General features: G+C 47.7%; 1 protein-coding gene across 1 annotated transcript in view; it reads right to left on the bottom strand.

The window, feature by feature from the left end:
- The window catches only part of GDPD4 (glycerophosphodiester phosphodiesterase domain containing 4), a 44,139-nt gene extending 33,467 nt beyond the window's left edge, over positions 1-10,672 (bottom strand). Inside the window, exon 1 of the mRNA XM_008495199.2 lies at positions 10,599-10,672. The gene's annotated coding sequence lies outside the window, so the exon portion shown is untranslated. The remainder of the gene's footprint in view (positions 1-10,598) is intronic.
- Positions 10,673-23,077: the final 12,405 nt, after the last annotated feature.

Genomic DNA, 23,077 nt, shown 5'->3' with positions numbered 1-23,077 from the left:
TGCTTGTCCCCATCTTTCTTAGAGGTCCCCTCTGTGGATGGAGGAGGGAAACACTATTCACCATGCAAAGAGCAAGCAGGAAAACCAACAGTAGGAAAGACAAGTTTGGGACCTTACCAAGTGAACCATGAAAGCAGTACCACATGCTTTTCAGCTCCATAAACCCAAGAGATCTCAGGTCTTTCCCTTGCCAACAGAGACTTTGTTTACTCCTAGATAAGAGCCTCCAGGATGCTAAAGGGCTGATCGTTTTCCACTGCTTAACAGTGATGAAAAGCATAAGAAACAGCCCTGGGGGGTGATGGAGGAAGGAGCAGGGGAGAAAAAGCAGAACAGATTCAGCTGCACAGGCTGAATGCAGAAGATGCTGCAAGCTGAGCCTGCTTGAGGCCAGTGCATGAGCAAAGAGAGAGTGTTCCCATTTTTTTTGGTGCTTGGAGTTGGGGTATCCATCTTTTGAAGGGTAAACAGGTACAGCAGCCAAATCTGGCATTGCCCTATAGCTTTTTTGTTTGTTTGTTTTGTTTAGGTTTGGGGTTTTTTTTCCTTTCTCCTCCATCTCCCCAGCTTTCTCCCACACGATCTCAGGTATCACAAACACATTTCCCAGTCAGCTGCAAGGAGACAATTGGAAAAACAAAGCAAATCAAACAAAACCAACCAACCAAACAAAACCCAAAACCAACAACAACAAAAACCCAACCAAAAAAAAAAAAAAAAAAAAAAAACACAACAAAACCATGGGTACCATCAGCCAAGGGACATGGGAATGGTAATTTCTCAGCATCTGAGCATGGCCATCTTGCCCTGAGCATCTTCATGGCACAGGATGGCAGCAGACAGGCTTGATGCTCACTTTGTTCATATCACCATTTCCAAGGGATCTGGAGAGAAAGTGAAGCCCATACCAGAAGGAAAAGGCGCCTTGAGCCTTTGCTGAGTCTCTCCAGCATCTGCAGCTCCTTTGTGTGCAGACTTCTGATGCCATAATACCACTCTTTGAGGCATTATTTCCTGCCCTTCCACCTGAGAATCTTCCACACTATTGCACCAACAGATGCCAAAGAATAAAATAAACCTCTTGGCAAGCTGCTGGTTGATCACCATCACCACGAGCCACATGCAGACCTTGCATCAGTCAGAAAAGCTCAAGAAAAGCATCCCTTAAATCTGCATTTCTGCCCAAGGCTCCGGATCACAGCCTGGGATCCCTCTTACTTCACCATCATCTGCCTTAAGTTTCTTTTTCAGGGCATTACTGAGGTTTAACACAGGAAATGAAAAAGGATCAAATAAAATAAAGCTAATCATAAGCTCCTTGTGATGGGGTATATACTCTATATCCTTCCCTTTCCAAGGCAGTTAATAATTGCAATTCATCATTAAGACTTCCAACAGTTTCTTTATAAGCCCCAATTATCCTTTGCTTCTGTGTGGGATCCCAGGGAGTATGTGAAGCCTGGGACAAACAGGGACAAAAAGGGTGTCTCAGGAATTGATCAGCTGCCAGCTTTGAGGTTAAAATCCATTAGCACAGAGAAATAACAGGGGCTTACCACAGGGAATAATGAATGAATGTGGAAGGAGAAGGGGGAAACAAGGAGTTTCTGCTGGGAACAATATTTCTCCAATTCTTTTGTCATAGTACAACCCCAACATGCAATGGCTGTGGTTTCCAAAAGTGATGAGGAGGTTTCCAGTAAGGTTTCTGCCCTGTGTTTTGTAATATGCCACCACATTCATGAATCATTAAACACATTTCAACTAAATTAACCTACAAATACAACCAAAATCCTGCATTTATTAAGAATTCACAGGGACTTATCCCCACCACAGAAGGGACAGACATTGAGCAGGAGCTGTGCTGGCAATGGTTGATGTGTCCCAGTATTTGCTAAGCCCAGGATTTATCTGTGGTTGCATTTAAATGCTTTCAGGCAAGATCTTATGAGGCAAACAAATGATTTGGTGGGGACAATTTGACAAGTCCTTGAGGAACCCTCATTGCTGGGCATGAGTGATCTGGGGTTGGTAACACTCCTGCCAGCCCCAAACTTCTACACACATGGTGAATAAGTCTCATCCCAAGGTGAGATCTAGTCACCTTGATACAAAACCATACAGTGGTCATGAAAATTTAGGGTAGAAAAGGCATCTTAAGCCCTGGCTTTATTCCATCACAGGAAATAGAGCTCCAAAATTGAACCCCATTTCACACAGATCACTTTTTCCTCTCCCCCAGAATCACTCAGTGCCTCTCTACTCCTTCAAGGTACTTCTGTCATGTTAGTCCCTGGTGCTGATTCACTGCCCACAACTAGTTCCACAAATCTTGCTTCATCATAATCACCATCATTAGAAATTACAGCTGGTTTTCTTCATCTTCAAAGCACTTTTGGGGCTCTATTAACAAATGTGTGCCCAGGAAATCACTGGCCAACCCTCAGAGCATTTACAATGGGGCTTCAGCAAATGCTTTCATTCTTTTTTGTGGAAACAGACAAGGGGGAATCATTGTGTTTATAAAAGGGTCTCATGGCACTACAATAGATTTTTCCCTCTTGCTTGCTAGAAGCAAAATGAATGTTTTGAATAAAGCTGATGAATAATGGCTCTAAAAAAAAAATAATTAAAAAAAGAAGCAAAAGAAGGGGTGGAGAAAGACTTCTCCCAAATGCCACGTCTCTGGCTGGACTCAGGCATCTTCCTGCCCACTGTTATTACTCAGAAACCTCCTGAAAGGGCAAAGTGGTTTCAGTTCTGTAGAGGTTTCCCCACCACCAGCAACCCCCCATTGCAAGGAGCAAAATCCCAGACAGGGACAATTTTGGCCAAGGAATTTTTCCTTTGAGGGGGAACAGGAGGTTATTCCATCTGGCTTTAAATTATCCTTTGACTGAGAGCTTCTTTCTACACCCCACCTACCTTCTAGAGAGCTCCTCACAGCCTGTTCTGCTCCTCTTCTGGGATTCAGTTGCCCAACTGTCCCTGTAAAACGTTTGCAGCTCCCCTGATTCCTTCTAGAAAGCCCCAACTGTCACCCCAGGAACTGCCACAGCTTTATTCCACCAAAGGTCACCAAATGGCCACCACAGCCACCAGCCCAGCCTGCCTGGTGGCCACCAGGCCATGCCAGCCCTGGGTCTCCATAGTCCCAAGGACTAAAGCTGATGGACAAGAGCTGATGGATAAAACTTGATGAACAAAAGCTGGACTAAAGCTGAGGGTTCAGCAGCCCTCAGTGCCCTGGGCAGGAGTCACTCCAGTCCCAAGGGAAGGAAAAAGTGACCCATGTCCAACCCAAAGCTCCAGTTGGCAGCAAATGCTGTCTGCTGAAGCTGATGGTGATGGAGGAGCAGGGAATTCTGGCTGAGGACAGCAAAGAATTCCCCAAATCCATTATCACATGCTGAGCCAAGCACAACATAGTTTTCTACGTCCGTGTCTGTTTTCTGGTCTCCCTCTGTAATAAAATGTGAACAGGGTCCAGTTTGGCCTAAAAAACATTTAAAAATTTACCTAAAAAAGTAGCTATTCACCTATTCTCAGATAATTTTTCTTTTTTTTCCCCAGGAATTGCTTTCCCAGGGTGTATTTGGATGGCTCCTGCTGTAAGAAAGCTCTGACCTAAGAACACCTCCCCAGCAGCCCAGAAATGGGCACAAACCCCACACGGTTTTGGGCCTGTTGATAGCAGATCCATCAGCAGCACCTCCCCTCTTTGAGCCCCAGCTCCTTCACAGAGCTGATAATTAACCCATAAATTCATCACAGCTCCCCCTTAGCTCATTCTTGGGGTGCCTCAGGGCTGGCACCCCCTTCTTCAGGTCAAGCATGGAAATGGGGGCTCAGCAGGAGCAGTTTGGGTGTAACCCAACTCCCCACCCTTGGTGAGCTTTGTCCTCCCCGTTGCTTGTGGCCGTGCAGCATCCCCGGGCTCCCCACGAGGGGCACAGCCCCAGGGGGACCCTCAGCTTCCCAAGAAGTTGCTTCTCTCCCACCTTTGAGAAGCCCTAGGGGGGAGGCAAAAAAAAAATAAATGCTTCCACGGCTCCAAGGTTTGCCTGGAGTGGGAGGAAAAGGGGGCATAAATTGCTTGGGAAAAAAATGAAATGAAATGAAATGAAATGAAACGAAATGAAATGAAATAAAATAAATAAAATAAATAATAATAAATAAATAAAAATAAAATTAAAATAATAAAATAAAATAATATAAAATAAAATAAAATAAAATAAATAAAATAAAATGAAATTAAATGAAATAAAATAAAAATAACAAAAAATAAATAATAAATAATAAAAATAAAATAATAATAAAATAAAATAATATAAAATAAAATAAAATAAAATGAAATTAAATGAAATAAAATAAAATTAAAATAATAAAAAATAAAAATAAATAATAAAAATAAAAATAAAATAATAAAATAAAATAATATAAAGTAAAATGAAATGAAATAAAATAAAATAAAATAATAAATAATAAAAATAAAAATAAAGTAATAATAATAAAATAAAGTAAAATGAAATGAAATAAAATAAAATAATAACAATAAAATGAAATAATAATAAAATAATAAAATAATTAAATTAAATTGAAACTAAAATAAAGTAAAATAAAACAATAAAAATGATATAAAATAAAACAGTAATAAAAATAAAATAAAATAAAAAATAATAATATAAAATGAAATAATAATAAATAAAATGAAATATATAAAACTAAACTAAACTAAAATATAATAATAATTTTTAAAAATTTGAAAAATAATTTTTAAAAGGCGCTTAGGAAGGGGGGGGGATATTTCTCTGACCATAACTCCTCCTTTGTGCAGCTCTGCACACCCTGTCCCGGGTCCCTTCTTTGCTCCTCCGCATGCCTGAGCAGCTCCTTGCGCTGCCGGGGGGAGCTGCGGAGCTGAGGATGCCGCGTGGGAGGGGACCCGGCCCGGCCCCACCCACCCCACCCCACGGAGGGCAGCGCAGCGCCGCCAGCATCGTCTCCAAGGGAAGATTTTGTCCGTGGGCCAAAAAGGGGGAAGAAAAGAGGTTTGCAGCTCGCGTACCTCCGCCCGGCAGCTCCGCGGAAAACTACTCAGGCCGGACAAAGGATGGGGGTCCTGGACGGCCACCGAGGAGAAGCCCCCAGCGCTGCCCCCCCAAGCTGCTGGTGTTAAAGTTCAGACCTTGGAGCAAAACATCCCGGCAAGGAAGGGAGGAAAAGGGAGGGAAGGATGCTTGCTGTGCTGCTGGGCAGAAGTTCCTCTGTTTATTAACCCCACAGCATCCCCACTCACCAGGGCTGGCCCGGTTCTGCACCAGAAGAAGGTGGTTCTGCTGTTCCCAGGGGAAAATCCTTCCCAGCTAATTGAACCCGACCACATTCCTGCCTCAAGCCATCTCAGGAAACTTTTGGACCCACCTCAGAGCAAAAGGATTGTCTGACACACGAAGGCCACGCTCTAAACCTGACACAAACCCAAGGACACAGCAAAGTTGTCACCCCAAAGCCTCAGTTTCCCCACTCTGGGTTGCTCCAGCAGGGCAACAACAAGTCCAGTTGTGTCCAGTTCTGGGCCCCTCAGTTCAGGAAGGAGCTTGAGGTCCTGGAGCAGGTCCAAAGGAGGCAACTGGGCTGGTGAGGTGATCCAGCAGAGATGCTGTGAGGAGAGGCTGAGGAAGCTGGGGGTGTTGAGGCTGGAGAAGAGGAGGCTCAGGGGAGACCTCATCACTCTCTGCAACTCCCTGATAGGAGGTTGGAGCCAGGGGGGGTTGGTCTCTTTTCCCAGGCAACTCTCAGCAAGACAAGAGGCCATGGTCTCAAGTTGTGCCAGGGGAGGTTTAGGTTGGAGATTAGAAAGAATTTCTTTCTGGAGAGGGTGATCAGGCATTGGAATGGGCTGCCCAGGGAAGGGGTGGATTCTCCGTGTCTGGAGATATTTCCAAAGAGACTGGATGTGGCACTCAGTGCCATGGGCTGGGAACTGCAGCAGTAGTGGATCAAGGGTTGGACTTGATGATCTCTGAGGTCCCTTCCAACCCAGCCAATTCTATGATTCTAAGAGCAGCAGATGAGGTCTGGGCAACTCTTGGGATTTTCACTCACCTGCTGGTGTGAGCCATGGAGCCCACTCAGCCAGGCAGGGAGATCAGTCGGTTTCATTGTGTGGACATCACCCTGTGTAGATACCCCACAGGCAGAACCTTGATCAAAACCCGTCATGGCCCAGGACACCCAGCACAGTCAGCTCTGTTGGGTCTCACACCCCAGCACCCTGGGAGAAGGCAGTAATTAATTTATTTCCTTGCAGAGCTTGGGCTGGGTGTTTCCATTCCTCTCTTGGTGATTCTGGAAAAGCAGTTGGAGTAATTTCTGTGTCTGAGTGGTCACCCTGGGCTTATCCATAATTCAGTTTATCCAAGGGCAGGTGAACTCCCTAAATGGGCCAGAAGAACTGTCCCACATGTGTCCAGAGGACTAGGGCATGAACCCAACCCAAGACAAAGAGGCATTCATCAGTCAGACCCAGCAAGCCCACCTCAGCCCTGTGATCCTTCCAGCTCACCTCCAAGGAATTTCTGCACCAGTAAAGCCCATGGCTACCTGGAAGACAGCTCCATAGAAATCTCAGACCAGGCAGGCACCAGCCATGGGATGCCATGGGATGAGGAAGGTGTTTACCAGGACCTAGGAGAGCCAGGGACCACCAAGCACATGATGGACCTGGCCCTGCTCAGTTCAGCTGAGAGCCAACCCTGAATGTCTGTGCCTGGATCAAGCCATGAAAGCTCTGCCACCACAGCTGGCAGTGACAAAGGGACACTGGCTCCATGCCAGGAGCCATCAGGAAAACCTCTGATGTCCCACACAGCCTCTCCTGACACCGGCCCTGGTGTTACTTCCAAATGACAAGATTTTCTGGGTCCTTGTTAAAGCCCTTCTCACCTGTAAATCTTGTTTTCTTCCAGCCCAACTCTTCCCAAAACGTGGTCTCTGTCAGGTTGCTCCTCACACTTGACTCCAGAGAGGTGGACAGGGCCACTTGTTGTCACCCAGCTAGCAGTGTGGAGACCCTAAGGAGACCCCAATACTAGTGGGCCCTTGCCTCTGTGTCTGTCCCTGCTGCCACACAAAGTGGGGGTTACCTGAAGCAATCATGGGGACCACAGATGGTCAGGATCACTTGGCAGATACCAGGAGTTTTATTGGGGTCAGTAGTTGCCAGCCCCCTCGTGCCTCGTTTTCACAGAAGGGGCAAAAAGCCCCAGCACTCCCCATGAGTTGCAGAGGAATATGGGACAGATTCAGCTTGGCAGCAGGTTGCCAGCTGGCAGCAAGGAGGGAAGGAAGAGGTCATGTGGTAAAGCACTAAATGAGGACTGGATAATCTCAAGAATGGAGAAGGTAAAAGGGTTTGGTGTCGTTCACCTGCATCTCTTCAAAGAATTGGGTTTGGCTCAACCAAAACTTCCTAGAAGCTTTGCAGGGAAAGAGAACACTTAAGAGGGAGTTACAATAACCCCCCCAGGACCATTTTGACTGGTTTAATGCATGAAGCAATAAAAGAAATCACGGAGCAAAGGTTAATCAGTAGCAAGTACATCTGAAGAAATAAGTAGCCTTCTAAAAAGCAATTGCTCTTGCCAAATTCCCCCCTCCTAGCTTTTCTAAAGTCTCTTTTATTTCTCCAACTCTGGAGACCTTCCAAAATAAGTCCAGTGATGAAGAGCAGCTGCTGAAAGGATCAGACTGAATCAGTGGCAGCAGCCAGGGCTGCAGGAGAGGAGAGGACCAGACCTGCAATTGTCACAGAGGTTTGGTGTTGTACAAATGTTTCAGGGATTGAAAACCTTCCAGGGGCTTCCTGCCCAATTAGAGCAGATGGAGGCTGGAGAAACAAGGAGCTGTTCTCAGTTGCATCAGAGAATGGAGGAAATGAAGTGGGAAAGCAAGGAAAGCTCTCCACTCCAAAGCATCTCTACACAAGTGATGAGACTCCAGCCTGGGCATGCAGGGATGCTTCAAGCTGCTCCCATGCTGTGCCCTGCTTGCAGATATGTTCTTCCTTCTTCTGGCATCCAACAGTGGAGTTGACATCAAAAGTGGGCAGCAGCCACAGCCTCATTCACACACATAAACATTCCCCTTCCCCAAACCTGCCCTCCCTCCATGCCTGCTGCTCTCCTGATGCACCATCACAGTTAACTTCCTGCCCTTGTCACCTTTCCATGGAAGTATTGAGTAAAGAAAAGAGCTGGCACACTGTCATAGGCCCAAGAGCCTTCCCTTAGCACTAGACCTGCAGAGGATGAGTTGTAAGACACTCCTCATCTCTCCCTTGCTACATCATCATGTGCACTGACATCAACTCCAACTTCCCAGCAACCAGAAAGGACCTGGGATAGAAGCATGGAGAGTTCACCCAGACCCTGAGAGCAAGTCCTCATCATGCTTAACACAGCATCTTCCCTGGGGACATCCCAAAGACAAAGCAAAGCAAACAATGACAGGAGAACAGGACCAGTCTGAGACCAGACCATGGGCATCCTGAGTCTGTTCAACCCTCTTAAATATCATTCTTTCTTTTTCCCTCCTTTTTCCTGGAGAGGACAAGAAGTGCAGCAGATGGGGACATCGTGCTGGTGGGGAGGGTCCCAGGGAGCATGAGTCAAGGCCATCCTCTGTTTGCTGGGATCTTATAAAATGCCAACCCCTAGGCCACCAAAGAGCACTTAGCCACGAGCCCTCCTTGAATGCTCCTGGGAGAGCAGAGTCCAGCAGAGGAGGAACAAGATGAGGATGAGATGCTGAAGAGATGAGCATCTTCAGCAGGTCAACCCAGGAACAAATAACCCAGAAAAGGGGTAACACCTGGGAACAGCTGTAAATCCCCCTCAAAGTGTCTCAAGCTAAACCCATGCTGCCCTCAGGGCTCATCCTGCCACGAAGCCATGGTCCAGGGTGCACCAAAGGTTTTATTTCCAACCTGCTCTTCCCACACTTGTTCCTTTTCTTTTCAGTAAGATCTGGAGCCCAAGGGATCTTCCCAGTTCCCTGTCCTAGCTACTCTTCCAAAAAATAGCCCAAGACTTTCATTTATCCAACACTACAGATGTCTCTTGGGGAGGCCTCCAAGCCAAACCATAGGTGGTGACTCCCAGATGAGGACCTCTGCCAACATCCCAAGACTTGAAATCAGGTTTACAGCCACCACAGAGCTTCCTCCAGCCTGTCCCCCACACAAAGCCACCAAGCTGGGACCTTGCCACAGGAGCACACGTGTCCCAGCTCACGGGTGGCACTTTCTGAAGCCACTTGCAGACAAGAAATGTTTGCCTGGGAGAGGGCTTCTGGGCTCTCACTCAGGAAGGAAACTAAGTGCATATTGTTAAAGGGCCACAATTGTTGTTTTGTGGTTGTTTTGGGTTTTTTTTAAGGCTTTATCTCATATTTTGGCTGATATTTTATCACACTAAGCATGGCTGTGTAGGAACAGCTTGCACAGAGGCACTTTGTAAGCTGCAGGTATTCCCACAGCAAGCTACCACCACCAAGTTTAAAGTCATGAAACACAGCTCTTTATTTCTCTGCAAAGATTTCAGATTGCCCTGGGAATCATAGAATGGTTTGGGTTGGAAGGGACCTTAAAGATCATCTAATTCCAACCCCCAAAAACTCACACACCTTTTAAACATTCCAATAGGAAAGTTGGCAAGGAAGCGACAGTTTTGGCTCTCTTCACCTTCATTTTTTAAATTAAAATCCAGGTGGTCCCATAGTACACTCTAATTTGTTTTGGTTTTTGGTTTTTTTTTTTAAGCATTTGTAGGAAATTATTTCCATTCTCTCTCACCTTCCACCTGGTGCTGCATGCTGGAGGATAAGTCCTGAGAGATGCTATCCTATGAGCTCAGAATTCCCAAAGAAGTGAAAAGGAGGTGATGTTCACCCCCAGGCTGGCCCTGCAGCTTATCAAAGTTTGCACCATCCAAAGCTGGCCTGGTGCCAGCCCCCACATTCCCATCAGCTGAGCACCCAACCCCGAATTAAAACCCACTCTTTCCTAGAAGTGGAAATTCCCCTCATTTCACTGTCGTGACTACGAGGAACAGGGATGTATTTGGACAACAACAGCAGGCTGGGTCACATCCTGCTCTCAGTTGTCAACTGAGCTGTTCTCCTGTCACCCATCAAAGGTCCCAAGGTGAAGCACAGCGGCGGGGCAAGCGCTGGACCAGCGCTCTCCCTTCAGCCTCTCCAACCAGGTCCAGCTGGATTTACAGCTGTTCCCAGATGTTACCCCTTTTCTGGGTTATTTGTTCCCGGGTCGACCTCCCTGTTCACACACCAAGTTAGCTCAGAGGAAGAAAGAGAGAGGCTCCTTTCTCCTTTTTACTATGGAAACAGCCCTTTATCCCAAGCCTTGCAAACGCCGCCGCTTCCCTCCCACCACCAGCTCCGGGGATCCCAGCAGCTCACATCTCACCCTGTTTCTCCCCTCAACAAGTCACAAGGCAACTCAGACCCCAAGAGCAAAACCAGATTGCTGAGCACCTCCCCAACCAGCCATTAGAAACCCCCCCTCCCCTTCTCACCCCATTTGTTTCCAGTTCTCCCCATCCTCCGGCTCTTCAGGCTTTGTTCCTCTCTGCAATCCAGGCAGGAGCTGGGTGGTCAGTCACCCGCTGTCACATCCCAACCAACACACTCCAGAAAGTCCAAAGAAAAAAAGAAAAAAAGGAAAAGTCTTAGAAATCCACCCCCCCCAACACACGTAGTGCTAAGTTTTAAAAGCAGGCAGGAAAGAGCAGGCAGGGATGCAGCTCACCGGGCAGGAGCATCTTTAAGAGTTGGAGAGAGGAGGTCACTTACCACTCCTGGATGCACATGGAGGGGTTATTTTTTCCTTTCTGCCTCCCTTGGGTTGCTGTGTCCTTTACTTGTGACTCTCCAGGACCCGAATGGTGGCACTGCTGTGACACCAAGTATTGGAGAGTCTGCTTGAGCTGTCCCTCCCACGGTAGGAGGGGCCATGCAGGACTTAATAAATTCAGTCCCCATGGCTGGAAAAATTTAAATCTCATCACGGGATGCAGGCAGCTTCTTGTCACTTGGATCTGGGAGACACTGGGGACTTGGGTTTGATCTTTCCCCTGCCCACCCAGAACAGCAGAAGCTGATATTCAAACCCTGCCCTGGCAGAGGTGTCCAAAGGATGGGGTCCCAGGAAACATCCCAAAGGAGATTTGGGCAAGATGTTTTGTCACTGATGCTCAGAATTAAAACTCCTGAACCTCCTCTGGGAAAATGTTTCCCACGTCTGTAAGCCCAAGGGCAGGAATCCACTTCCAGGGATTTCTGAGCCACCCTGGATGCAAAACCTGCTTACAGGACTTATTTTTTCCCAGCGATTTTGGGCTTTAATATCTAAATCCTATTAGAGACATAACTTCCTTTTCAGGGGGAGAACAACAAAACAAAAGCAGTTTGTGTGACTGTATTTTGTAACCTCCTTTGCCCTGAACTTTCAGACAGACATCAGTAAAGTTTCTCAGGTCAGGTTGCTGTGCAGCCTCGTGGAACACCTCCTCCTTCTAAAAACCTCTTTGCTGCACAAGAAGCTAAAGAAACATCCAGAGGGCTCTCTGAAACACCACCAGTGAGTTTTTTTCATCCCTGCCATCTCTCAAATTGGGATTCTTCATGTAGGATGGAAAGATGGATCACGGAGAGAGAGGGGAGGAATAGGGCAGAGATGGTGGCTCAGCAGGTTTTGGGCAGCTCACATTAAAAAGAGAACTTTTTAGCTGAAAGATTAACTATGGAGATGGCAGCCTGGTTCAGTCTGAAACCCACTGATGAGCAGAAGACTTGTAACAGTTCCACTGATATAAGAATTCCACTTTAAAAGCCCTCTTGCTAATCCTTAGCACTGGGACCTAAAATATCATCATCTCCCTCTGGAACTGGGATATTAAATAAACAAGGTACAAAGGTAGAATCATCTGATTTTATTGCTGATCATCCTCCAGCTAACACTCAGCTGGAGTAAAGAGGCACAGGAATGTGCCTAAGCCTCTAGAAATATTATTTGCTTTATGGTCTGATTCCTGGAAATCTGATAAATAGGGCAGGAAAGGGTGGGATTAAGAAGGTTGATAGCACTGATAAGATGTAGGGAGCAGCAGCAGCAACTTTTCCAGGCACCTGGCACTTTTCATCTCCTGAGTTGATCCACTGGATTTTTCTCCTTCCATAACTGTGGCCGTGTTGAGCCCAGCAGGGCCATGCCAAGGTCCAGAAGGTCCCCACCCATGGGAGACATGGCATGAGGGTGGCCCAGCAGGTCTGAGGCGTGCTTTGCTCTGCCTTTGAAGCCAGTGGAAAGGTCAGCTCTCCCTGAAATACCTCCTGAAGGGGCTTCACTCTCATTGCTTGCCCAGGCTGCCTTTCTTCCAGCTGCTGCATCCTCATGGCACAGATGGGCTCCAAGGGGGATGTGGAGAATAAAGGGAGAGGATTGGGCAGCAGCATCAGTGCAAAAAAGCTTCCTGCAGTGGAGGGAAGAGCCCTGAAAAAGGAAAAAAAAAGTCATTAAAAACCCAACCATAGCCCCTAACAAGAGAAGAAAACCCCAAATATCACCCCAGATAACCTCTGAGCTCTTGCCATGGTTTTTTGGGGTTTTTTTTTGCTTTCTTCTGGGTAGAGAGATGCAAAGACTTTCAGTGCTGGAGTTTGCTCTGCAAACACCTGGCAAAGGATTCCCTGTCCAAGCAGAGGTTGTTCTCACTTCATTATCTTCAGCTCAGAGTTCACCAGCTTATCTCAACCACAAAATCCTCACCCACTGTCCCAGCCAGCATCCCAGCCCTGCCAGCAGCAGGCAAGGGAGGCAAACAGGGATCTGCTGGAGCTCTGCCACCAACCAGCCTGACCCAGGAGTCGATGAACCCCTGAAGAAAATGCTTGTAAGGAACCAGTGACATCCAAACCCACACCCAGGGACATCTGCAGGGCTGGTCAGTCTCAAATCCCAGGGAGTTCTGCCCTCTTTGGGTGGAAAAAAAGATAAAAACAAGGGGGGGGATAACACAAAGAGGGGGTTGGGATGGTTTCCCTGCTGCTGGACACAATGTGGAATATTTAATTGGGAAAAAAACTTTGTTTTTTCCTCTCATCCTACATCCTATCCCATTTGGGACATTTGTCCTCTTGCAATACCCTAGCTTGGCAGGATGAAGGGGCTGGTGCATATCCCCCTCCCAGGGTTGGGGCTGGGTGTGCCCCTGTCACTACAGGTTTGCACAACCTGTTGCTGTACCCTGGGAGCAGGTGACTCATGCAGGTGACAATGTTTCCATGAGATTTATTATGGAAATAGCACCATTTATGGTGTTTCCAGAAGAGATAAGAGAGGTGGGGAGGGAAAGAAGAGGTGACCTGAACTGATCCAAACTTCAGCCCTTGATCTTCCAGAGGATGGCAGCTTGCTGGCACAGACCCCAAGGACACAGATTAGCAGTGTCTGCATTTGAAGCAAGTAATATCCAACCAAAGAGAAAAAGTGGCAGCTGGTGGAGGGACAGAGTGGGGGTTGGGGGGACAAAGGGACCTTGAGTGGCTTAAAACCCCATAAGAAGAGTGGAGATGTCACCAGACCTGCAACATGTGGCATCTCCAAGTCTAAAGATGATGCTGACAGCAGCTTCATGATGACCCCTGGTGGGGGGGATGAGGCTGCAGGGGGGGTCTCTGTAACCATCTCCCATCCTGGACCCTTTGACACACAGCTCTGAAACATCAAAAATCAGGGAGAGCATCACCTGCCCAAATTGTCAGGGCAGGAAAACTCAGGACAAAGCAGAAGAACCATGCAAATAGAGAGCAGCAGCTTTCACACAGTCCTGGCAAGCCTGTAGGGAAGCCAGGGCCTGATCCCCTGCTCCTGCACCCCAGGATGTCACTGTCACAACTATTTCTCAGGCTGTTTTGGGGGCTGGATCTGGACAACCACCTTAGTCCTTTCTCTGGTTGCCCCTTGGTGATGGGGACACTGCTGCTTCTCACTGGGATCTCATGGCAGGGGAGGGTTTGCCCTGCAGCCCCTCCAGGAACTTAGAGGGTGTGATGGTCCTGAGCCCCAGTGAGTTTTGTCAAGGCTCAGAATTGATGCTCTTTGGTCCTGCAAAGGTGTTTCCCATGACACAGGCTCTTAAACCCATCCTGTGCCCCATATCTCCCAGCATGGGCCATGATGCTGCAGCTTTGTCACCATGGAGCATCTCAGGTGACACATGACATCAGCTGGATAAGCCCACCCTCAGCTGGGTGCTTTTCACCTTTCACATGGGTGGATGGCCCAAGGAAACAAAGCCAGGTGTCCTGGTTTGGGCCAGGATAAAGGTGATTTTCTGTCTTCTGCTTTCAGCTTAGTCTCTTGTAAGCAGCTGCACTGCTGAAATGAACAGCAAGTTTCTCAGGCAGTGGCTGCTGCTGGGACTGATCCCACTCCAGGGTTATAGTTACAGCTGGAGCCTGGGGTGCAGAACCAGGGACACTGCTCAGCTCTGAGGAACATTTTGCCCTCTGGAAGGAGAAAAGGAGTCAAGAGGTCCCATCTGCAGCCCTCCTTCGGGGAGGAATGGACAAGATAGATGCCAGAATTGACCAAACAGAGGATTCCATCCCATCCACCTCATCCTCAGGATAAATTGGAGGGATCACAAGGGTCAAACCCTTTCCTGCTTCCCCTTCTTCCCCTCTCCCTCTTTGCTTGGGCATCCTGGGAGGATCCCATCCCTTCCTCTGCCTGTGCTCCTGATCCATTCCAGCCTGAATCTGTGTGTTCCTGCCTCCAGCTCCCAACTGCTGCTGACTCCAGGATTCCAGCCTGGACTTTCCCAGGGCTGCCCTGCAGCCTGGGTGGTGACATGAGGGTTACTGGGGGAAAGGGGGAGGAACATGGGATCAATTTTCCTGTCTATTTGTATAGATTTAGTAATTTTTCCTATTTATCATTACAGTTTCATTAAAGTTGTGTAATTTAGTTTCCAACCCATCAGTCTCTCTCCCTTATTCCCTCTCCTTTCTTTATGAGGGAGGGGGGATTAATAAAGAACATCTGTTATTTGGTTTAATTGCCAGGCCAGTGTTAAACCCTGACACGAGGCTGACCAGAGGGAGCTCCACTCAATGAGCCATCCCTTCTCCAGCACACCAGTGGGAGTGGGGGCATTGCCTAAAAACTCCTGCACCCACCTGGAAGCAGCCAACCCCACCTCTTCTGTGAAAGGGGAAAGCAAAGCTGAATGTTGGCTGATGTGGAAACACCACCATCTTCTCTGCCCCAGCATTGCTACTCACCTTGTACTGGTCCACCCTGGGCTGGGACCTGTTTGTTGGCTTCTTCACACCAGCAAAAAAAGATGGGGTAACTTATAGCATCCTTAGGTTGAGTGCTTCCCAAAGCCTGGGGTGCTCCAGGGTGCCTAGAAAACACAAAGCCCTTGTGTGAGAAGTGGGGTTAGAGACTGATGGCTTGAAAAGGTGAGGAAATATAAAATAAAAATGCTTCCTCTCTGGGGAACCATCACCCATGCAGCCAGAAGCATGGGAAAATAAAGAATGGGGCTGGGGGTGGGATGGTGTTTGGCCTCTCAGCTCTTTGCTTTCCTGTGCCAATCCAGCCCCCAGAAGAAGCCTCTGAGCCTTTAAATTCTTCATTGGTGAGGAACCAGAGGGCTGTTACCTGCCCATCTCTCCTCAAGACATGATGCAAGCACACTTGAGTCCTGGACACCATCACAGCTGCACATGAAGCCACCCTCACAACCTCTCTCAACCCTGCCAGCCACCATGGCACAGTGATGACATGTCCCTTGTCCCTTCCCAGGCTTAACTAGTATGTCTGTGCAGACCTGATCCTCCAGAAAGCCCCCAGCAGACCTGGGGGAAGCATGGGGCTGTCTGAGCACACCCATGCTGATAAAGTCCTCAGAGGACTCAGCATCATGGATCTGTGCTGTGGTGGAAGCAGAGAGGTGGCCTGGGGGGGGATAGGTTTGCCTTGAGGAGGCTGCCACAATGCATAAGAGTAAATAATAACAAAAAATGAGACAAGAGCAAAGGTTGAGATGGGGTGATGGCAGGGGAATGGAATACCAGGGCACCAAATCCCAGGTTACAACCATTGCCTTATCCCTGTGCTGGGTGCCCTCAGCATGGAGCCTCCAAAAGTGGCCTAGAATAGGTTGGGTTGGAAGGGACATTGAAGATAATCTTATTCCAACCCTCCTGAATGGGCAGGGACACCTCCCACCAACCCAGGTTGCTCCAAGCCCCATCCAACCTGGCCTGGAACACTTTCAGGGATGGGGCAGCTACAATATCTCTGAGCAACCTGGGCCAGGGTCTCACCACCCTCACAGTGAAGAGTTGCTTTCCAGTATCTAATCTATTTATCTCCTCTTTCAGATGAAAAACATCACCACTCATCATGAAAAAAAAAACCAAAACCAACTTTTTTTACATAGCTCACAGCAATTGAGCATAAAAGGAAACGAATCCCCAGTGCTGCTGCCAGGAGAGGGCATTACAGCCCCAGGAATGGGGAAGGACTTCCCAGGAAAGCCCGGCAAGATCCCTGCTCATCATCTTCAAGCTACAGATCCTCCCAAAAAAACTTGGAAGTCTTTTGGGTGCTGCTAAAAACGAGGCTCTCAATCAAAGCATCATCTGCCCGGGATGCTGCAGTTTCCTAAGAAACATCTCTTCCCTGTAGTCCCAACCACCAAAGTGCTGCTCCTACTGCTAATTCCCTCATTCTGCTCTCAAATAAAACACCCTGCAGTTACATGGGATTAGGATCCATCAGGATTTAGCTGCCACTTGGTCTGGCTCAGACCCAAAGGTGTCAGAACCCAAATGGTTCTCCCTTGTGTTTCACCCCTTGCTTCCTCACCATGGATCAGCTGGGCTAACACAAGATGTCCCAGAGTCACGGGAGAGCTCAGAGGACAAGACATTAAATTTAGGGATGAAACAGTAAAACTTGAAACATCTGGGGGAAGTGCCCCAGAAGGAGCAATAATTCCAGCTGTAGCCTCAGGACTCCCCTCTGAGACCATCACACGAGGGCTTCACTCCTGTGCAGATGGAAGAAAAAGAGGCACTGGGAATGGAGAACTGGGAATTTTGCCACCAGGATGTCTTGCCCAGGACCACTCATCTCCATTTCCATGGCTCTGCCTTCCCACACAAAGCTGAGTGGCTCCTTTTTCCTCTGTTCCAAAGGTGCAACCACAAACATCCTGCACACATGTGAGCAGCTGATCAGAGCATGGCTGAGCATCACTGTCTGCTGATTTGGACCTCAAAAATGCACCCAAAATGGACAGGCACCAAGGGTTGAAAGGGTGACCCTGGGCCAACTTCATTCAGGGCTTCCTAAGTGGAGATGTTAGAATTAAAGGTTTGGTTAAATGTTAATGTTTGGTTAAGGGCTGAAATCTTCAGAAGGACATATCTGACTCTAAAACTGGTTCAGTTATCAGACACTCCCCCAACTAATTATTTATTTTAAAATTTGGTTAAGAATTCACCTTGGAGGAAAGCTCCCTGGGGCTGTGAAGAGCCTTCACATGAATTCCAGTTCAATCAAAATCAAAATCAACCAATCCTTAAAGCTCTGAAAAACATCAATGGTCCAACATCTCCCAGCAGCTGCTGGGTGATCCAACCTGCCTCATCTCAAGGGAAGAGGCCTCAAAGTCTCCCCCAGAATAAAGGAAAATAATAGGTAGCTGGAGACAGATTGTGCAATGGGACAGGAGGCTGAGCCACCAAACACCAACCCAGTAGCGTTTTTAGGGGCGTTTTCAGGAGGAGGAGGAGAAGGAGGGGGAGGAAGGGAGAGGAAGAGGGGAGAGGGAGAGGGGAGAGGGAGAGGGAGAGGGAGAGGGGAGAGGGAGAGGGGAGAGGGAGAGGGGAGGGAGAGGAGAGGAAGAGGAGAGGAAGAGAAGGAGGAGGGTGAGGAGAGGGAGAGGAGGAGGGAAGGGAGGAAGGGAGGAAGAGGGAGGGAGGAAGAGGAGGAAGAGGAGGAAGAGGAGGAAGAGGAGGAGGGAGGAGGAGGAGGAGGAGGAGGAGGAGGAGGAGGAGGAGGAGGAGGAGGAGGAGGAGGAGGAGGAGGAGGAGGGAGGAGGAGGAGGGAGGAGGAGGAGGAGGAGGAGGAGGAGGAGGAGGAGGAGGAGGAGGAGGAGGAGGAGGAGGAGGAGGAGGAGGAGGAGGAGGAGGAGGAGGAGGAGGAGGAGGAGGAGGAGGAGGGAGGAGGAGGAGGAGGAGGAGGAGGAGGAGGAGGAGGAGGAGGAGGAGGAGAGGAGGAGGAGGAGGAGGAGGAGGAGGAGGAGGAGGAGGAGGAGGAGGAGGAGAGGAGGAGGAGAGGAGGAGGAGGAGGAGGAGGAGAGGAGGGGAAGAGGAGGAGGAGGAGGAAGAGGAGGAGAGGAGGAAGAGGAGGAAGAGGAGGAAGTGGAGGAAGTGGAGGAAGTGGAGGAGGAGGAAGAGGAGGAAGAGGAGGAAGAGGAGGAGGAGGAAGAGGAGAGGAAGAGGAAGAGGAGGAGGAGGAGGAGGAGGGAGGAGGAGGAGGAGGAGGAGGAGGAGGAGGAGGAGGAGGAGGAGGAGGAGGGAGGAGGAGGAGGAGGAGGGAGGAGGAGGGGAGGGAGGAGGAGGAGGAGAGGAGGAGGAGGAGGAGGAGGAGGAAGAGGAGGAAAAGGAGGTGGTGTTGGCACAATTTGATCTCCTTTCTCTAATGGGACATGGGCATCCAACATGGGATTGCTACCATATCATGGCAAAGAGGAACATCCACAGTCCCAGCTGGTGGGGCTGCCAAGCTCCTCTTGCTCAAGTGAGGAGGCCCCTCATCTTTGTAACAAAACCAGAGAAATGGGTCTGTCCTCTGGTTTTCCTGAGAAAAAGCTGTTGGGAAGCAGCCTTCTGCTAGAGCCCCTGTTCTGGGTAGAGAGGATTTTATGAAGCCCATAACTCATGTTCTCCTACTTGGTTATATTCAAGTCCCCATTCTTTCCTTTCAGCACCCTCCCTAAAATCTGGCTTAGCACCCAGCTGCCTGGGAGAGCTTGGCAGAGCTCTTCAGTGCTCCTAATCCCCAACATCCCCACAGGCTGACCTCAGAAAGTCCTTGCAGAACAGAGGTTGGGTTTCTCAGAGTTCTGATGGCACAGGTGACATCTCCAAATCATGATGCTCCTGCTCCTGGCTGCAATGAGGCACTCGTGCAAGTATGGAGGATGAGAAACTTGAAAAGGAGGGGGAAAGGGGGAAGGGGGAAGGGGGAAGGGGGAAGGGGAAGGGAAAGGGGAAGGGGAAAGGGGGAAAGGGGAAAGGGGAAAGGGGAAAGGGGAAAGGGGAAAGGGAAAGGGGAAAGGGGAAAGGGGAAAGGGGAAAGGGGGAAAGAGGGAAAGGGGAAAGGGGAAAGGGGAAAGGGGAAAGGGGAAAGGGGAAAGGGGAAAGGGGAAAGGGGAAAGGGAAAGGGGAAGGGGAAAGGGGAAGGGGAAGGGAAAGGGAAAGGGGAAAGGGGAAAGGGGAAAGGGGAAAGGGGAAAGGGGAAAGGGGAAAGGGGAAAGGGGGAAAAGGGGAAAGGGGAAAGGGAAAGGGAAAGGGGAAAGGGGAAAGGGGGAAAGGGAAAGGGAAAGGGGGAAGGGAAAAAAGAAAAGAAAAGGAAAAAAAACCAAAGAAAAATGGATAAAGAGAAGAAGAAAAAAGAAAGAGAAATTTAAAAGAAAAAGGGGAAAGAAAAGAAAAAAATTTAAAAAAGGGAAAAAAAAGAAAAGGGAAGGGAAAAAGGGAAAGAAAGAAGAAAGAGAATAGAAAGAAGAAAGAAGAAGAAAGAAAGAAAAAGAGAAGAAAAGAAAAGAAGAGAAAGAAGGGAAGAAAGAAGAAGAAAGAAAAGAGAAAGAAAAAGGAAAAAAAAGGGAAAGAAGAAGAAAAAAAAAGAAGGAAAAAAGGAAGGAAGAGGAAGGAGAGAGGAAAAGAAAGAAAGAAAAAAAAAGGAGGAGAAAGAAAGAAAGAAAGAAAGAAAGAGAAAAGAAAGAAAGAAAGAAGAAAGAAAGAAAGAAAAGAAAGATAAGAAAGAAAAGAAGAAAGATAAGAAAGAAAGAAAGAAAGAAAGAAAAGAAAGAAAGAAAGAGAAAGAAAGAAAGAAAGAAAAGAAAAGAAAGAAAAGAAAGAAGAAAGAATCACACTCAGAGGAACACAACTCCTCCTTTAAGCACCCCCCTCATTTCTCCAGCCACTCCAAAGGTCACTGAGAGAGCGAGAGAAGAGCACCAGGTAATTCATTCAGGATTCAGGTTTTATTGAAGATCTGAGGTTTTGTTTTTAAAATAGCTCTGCTGACCTTGCACGTTACACAAACCCAGTGCTACAGGAGAGTTGGGTGAAGGCAGCAGCACGAAGAGAAACACATTTTCCAGCTGATTTTAAAGCTGCAACAGCCCAGGTAGGACACAGCACAGAGACATTTGCTGGCAGGATGAAAGCTGCAGTCAGAAACCAGGAGGTGCAGAGCAAAAAATCTTCTTTATGAACACAAAAAGCCAGAGCCTGGTGCCTCCTGACAGAGCCAAAGCAAGAGCTGAGGGTAAAAGATGCTGTAGTGATGCTGCAAGGCAAGAGGGAAGGAGCTGCTTGCCATCCATGGAAGCCTGGGTTAAATTTGCTTCTGCCATTTCACATCCCCACAAAACCTGGCCTCTCTCCTCAGTTCTTTGGCACATCAAGGCCAACTCCTCCACTCTAGCACCCACTTTGCCTTTCCAGCTGAATTTTCTCATTTTTGTGAACCTCCTGGATCCCCTCCAGCTCTCTTAGCACAGGCTGTGACTCAAACCCATCCTCCTGCTCCGGGCTCCTCTGAGCTCCTTTTCCAGACTCCTTCCTGCACTCCTCGAGACATTGCTGGAGATGCTGGGACACTCCCTGAATTTCCTCAGCAGATGTGGAGCTTTACCCTTTGCTTTTTTTTCTCCCCTAGCACTCCTTGGCCCAAGCCCATGTTCTCCTGAAGCTCTTCCCACCACTTCTCTGCAGACATCCATTTTGGCACCAAGATTCTCTCCATCTCCCATCTCTACTGCTGTTTTGTCACCCTTTAGTCAAAGCTGCTTCTCCAAGATCCCATCTTTAATGTCATAAGCTGTCATTATGGACATCCTGGAGCATTGGTTATCCAGACAATTGGTCCAGTTGGGAGACTGGACCCAAAATCCCAAAATCTACCAACAAGCTCTCTGTTACTGTTAAAATAAGGTGGCATTAAAAAGCCTTTCAGTGGGAAGATGAATGGAAAAAAATCAGATTTCACCTTTAACAATTTTAACACCAAAGAGGTCATCAGCCACTGTACAAATGGATTGCACAAGCTCTTAATTAAAGGAATACAATAGCTATTACTTTGGTCTTGAGTAATTTTATAGTCAGCCAAGGATGGTTGGCTTTAAGGATGCAAGTACCTACTTATAAGCCACTGCAATCTGCTCCTGCACAGTACTTTGCTGCAAATGTGCCCTACTTACAGCAACCCTCAGCATGCTGAGGGACAGATGGATTAGGATATTAACAGAGATCTCAGCTAAGAAGTAACAGCCTTTTCCACACCTCACATTTCTGACCAGGCAACATTTTGGGCACTTTCTCAAAACCAAGCCAGAGAAAAAGGGGCACCAAGTTGGAAACCAAAGACTGCAGGAACCCCAGAATAGTGGGGTTTGTGTTGAGGTGGTGTTTACCCCCCAGAGCCTCTTCTCAAGCCCTGACCAAATCCTTTCAAGTCAAGTGAGTGTCTCCATGGAAACCTCTTTTCTCAAGGAGCCTCCTTGCTGGAGAAAACCAAGCCCCCCTTTTGTCTAAAAAGGGAATGCAGTTTGGTGGGAGCATAATGTCCCTCGAGAGAAGAGCCTGTAAAGCCCCATCAGCCAGATTTATGCCCTTTAAAAAGGAATCTATTCAATTAAGACATTTTAAGGATGGCTAAAGGTGCACTAAAACCAGCAAGTTCTGCCATCCTCTCCATCCCCACCTTGGCTTTACACTCTCAGCATCACCATTTGCTTTCTGCAAGGCACACAGGGTCTGTGTATCCCTTTCCCACACAAAATCTTGGTCCTGGTGAGCTCTGAATCAGTTAAGACAACCTAGAGCTAGAATAAAACAACTCAGTGCCCATTCTTGAAATATATGTGTCTTGTCAAAGCCCCTTAAACAAGAAAATATTCCATGTTTTGGAAGAGAGGAGTTTTGACCTCTCCCTCCATCAAGCCCTTTGTTAGTTGGAATTATATCTTTTCTGATACAGGTTTGCTTGAGATCCCTCCAACAGGAAGCCAATTTTCTGAACAGGTCCTCAAATAATTGAATATTTCATGTTCTAATATAGAAGAGAGACTTTAATATTAATAGGCAAATACATAATTAAGGGCTGTGATTAAAAATGGTTTCAACTCCAGCAGATCTGTTCATCAGGTATGTAAATAAAACACAAAGAAACAAATGCAAAGCTCCCAAGTAAGGTCTCTAATTGGAGCCCTTTTCAAATGACAGCAGAGTCAAGAGGTTCTCAGGAAAATAAATCTCAGAGGTTAATTTTTAAGTCAGAGTCACTACTCAAGAGCTCCTCTGTAGATAAGAAGGTGCTGTAAATGGCAATGCAAAAGCTGACATGGGTGCTGATGCTGAGCAATGCAGAGATCAAGAGAGTGAGGAGGAAAAGAATCTATCTCAACAGCAACAACAAAATCCCATGCTCCTAAGCTAAAGGTAGCTACCACCTTTCTAAAAAGATTTTCTTTAAAAGAGTTTTTTAAAAGCTTCTCTGAAAACATAAAACCATGACATGGCTGTTAAACTGAAGGTTTAGTTACTAGGTCCAGGCATTCTGTAGCAGTTACACCCTTTTCCCATCCATCACAGGTGGGGAAAAAAAAGCCTGGAAGATGCCCCATGGCTGTGGTCACAGCCTTGAAGCAGGGAAGAACAAAAGGTTTTTGGCAACCTCCCT

Source organism: Calypte anna, chromosome 1 (genome assembly GCF_003957555.1).
Source record: "Calypte anna isolate BGI_N300 chromosome 1, bCalAnn1_v1.p, whole genome shotgun sequence".
Lineage (NCBI taxonomy): Eukaryota > Metazoa > Chordata > Aves > Apodiformes > Trochilidae > Calypte > Calypte anna.
This window is presented reverse-complemented; position numbering and strand designations above follow the sequence as displayed.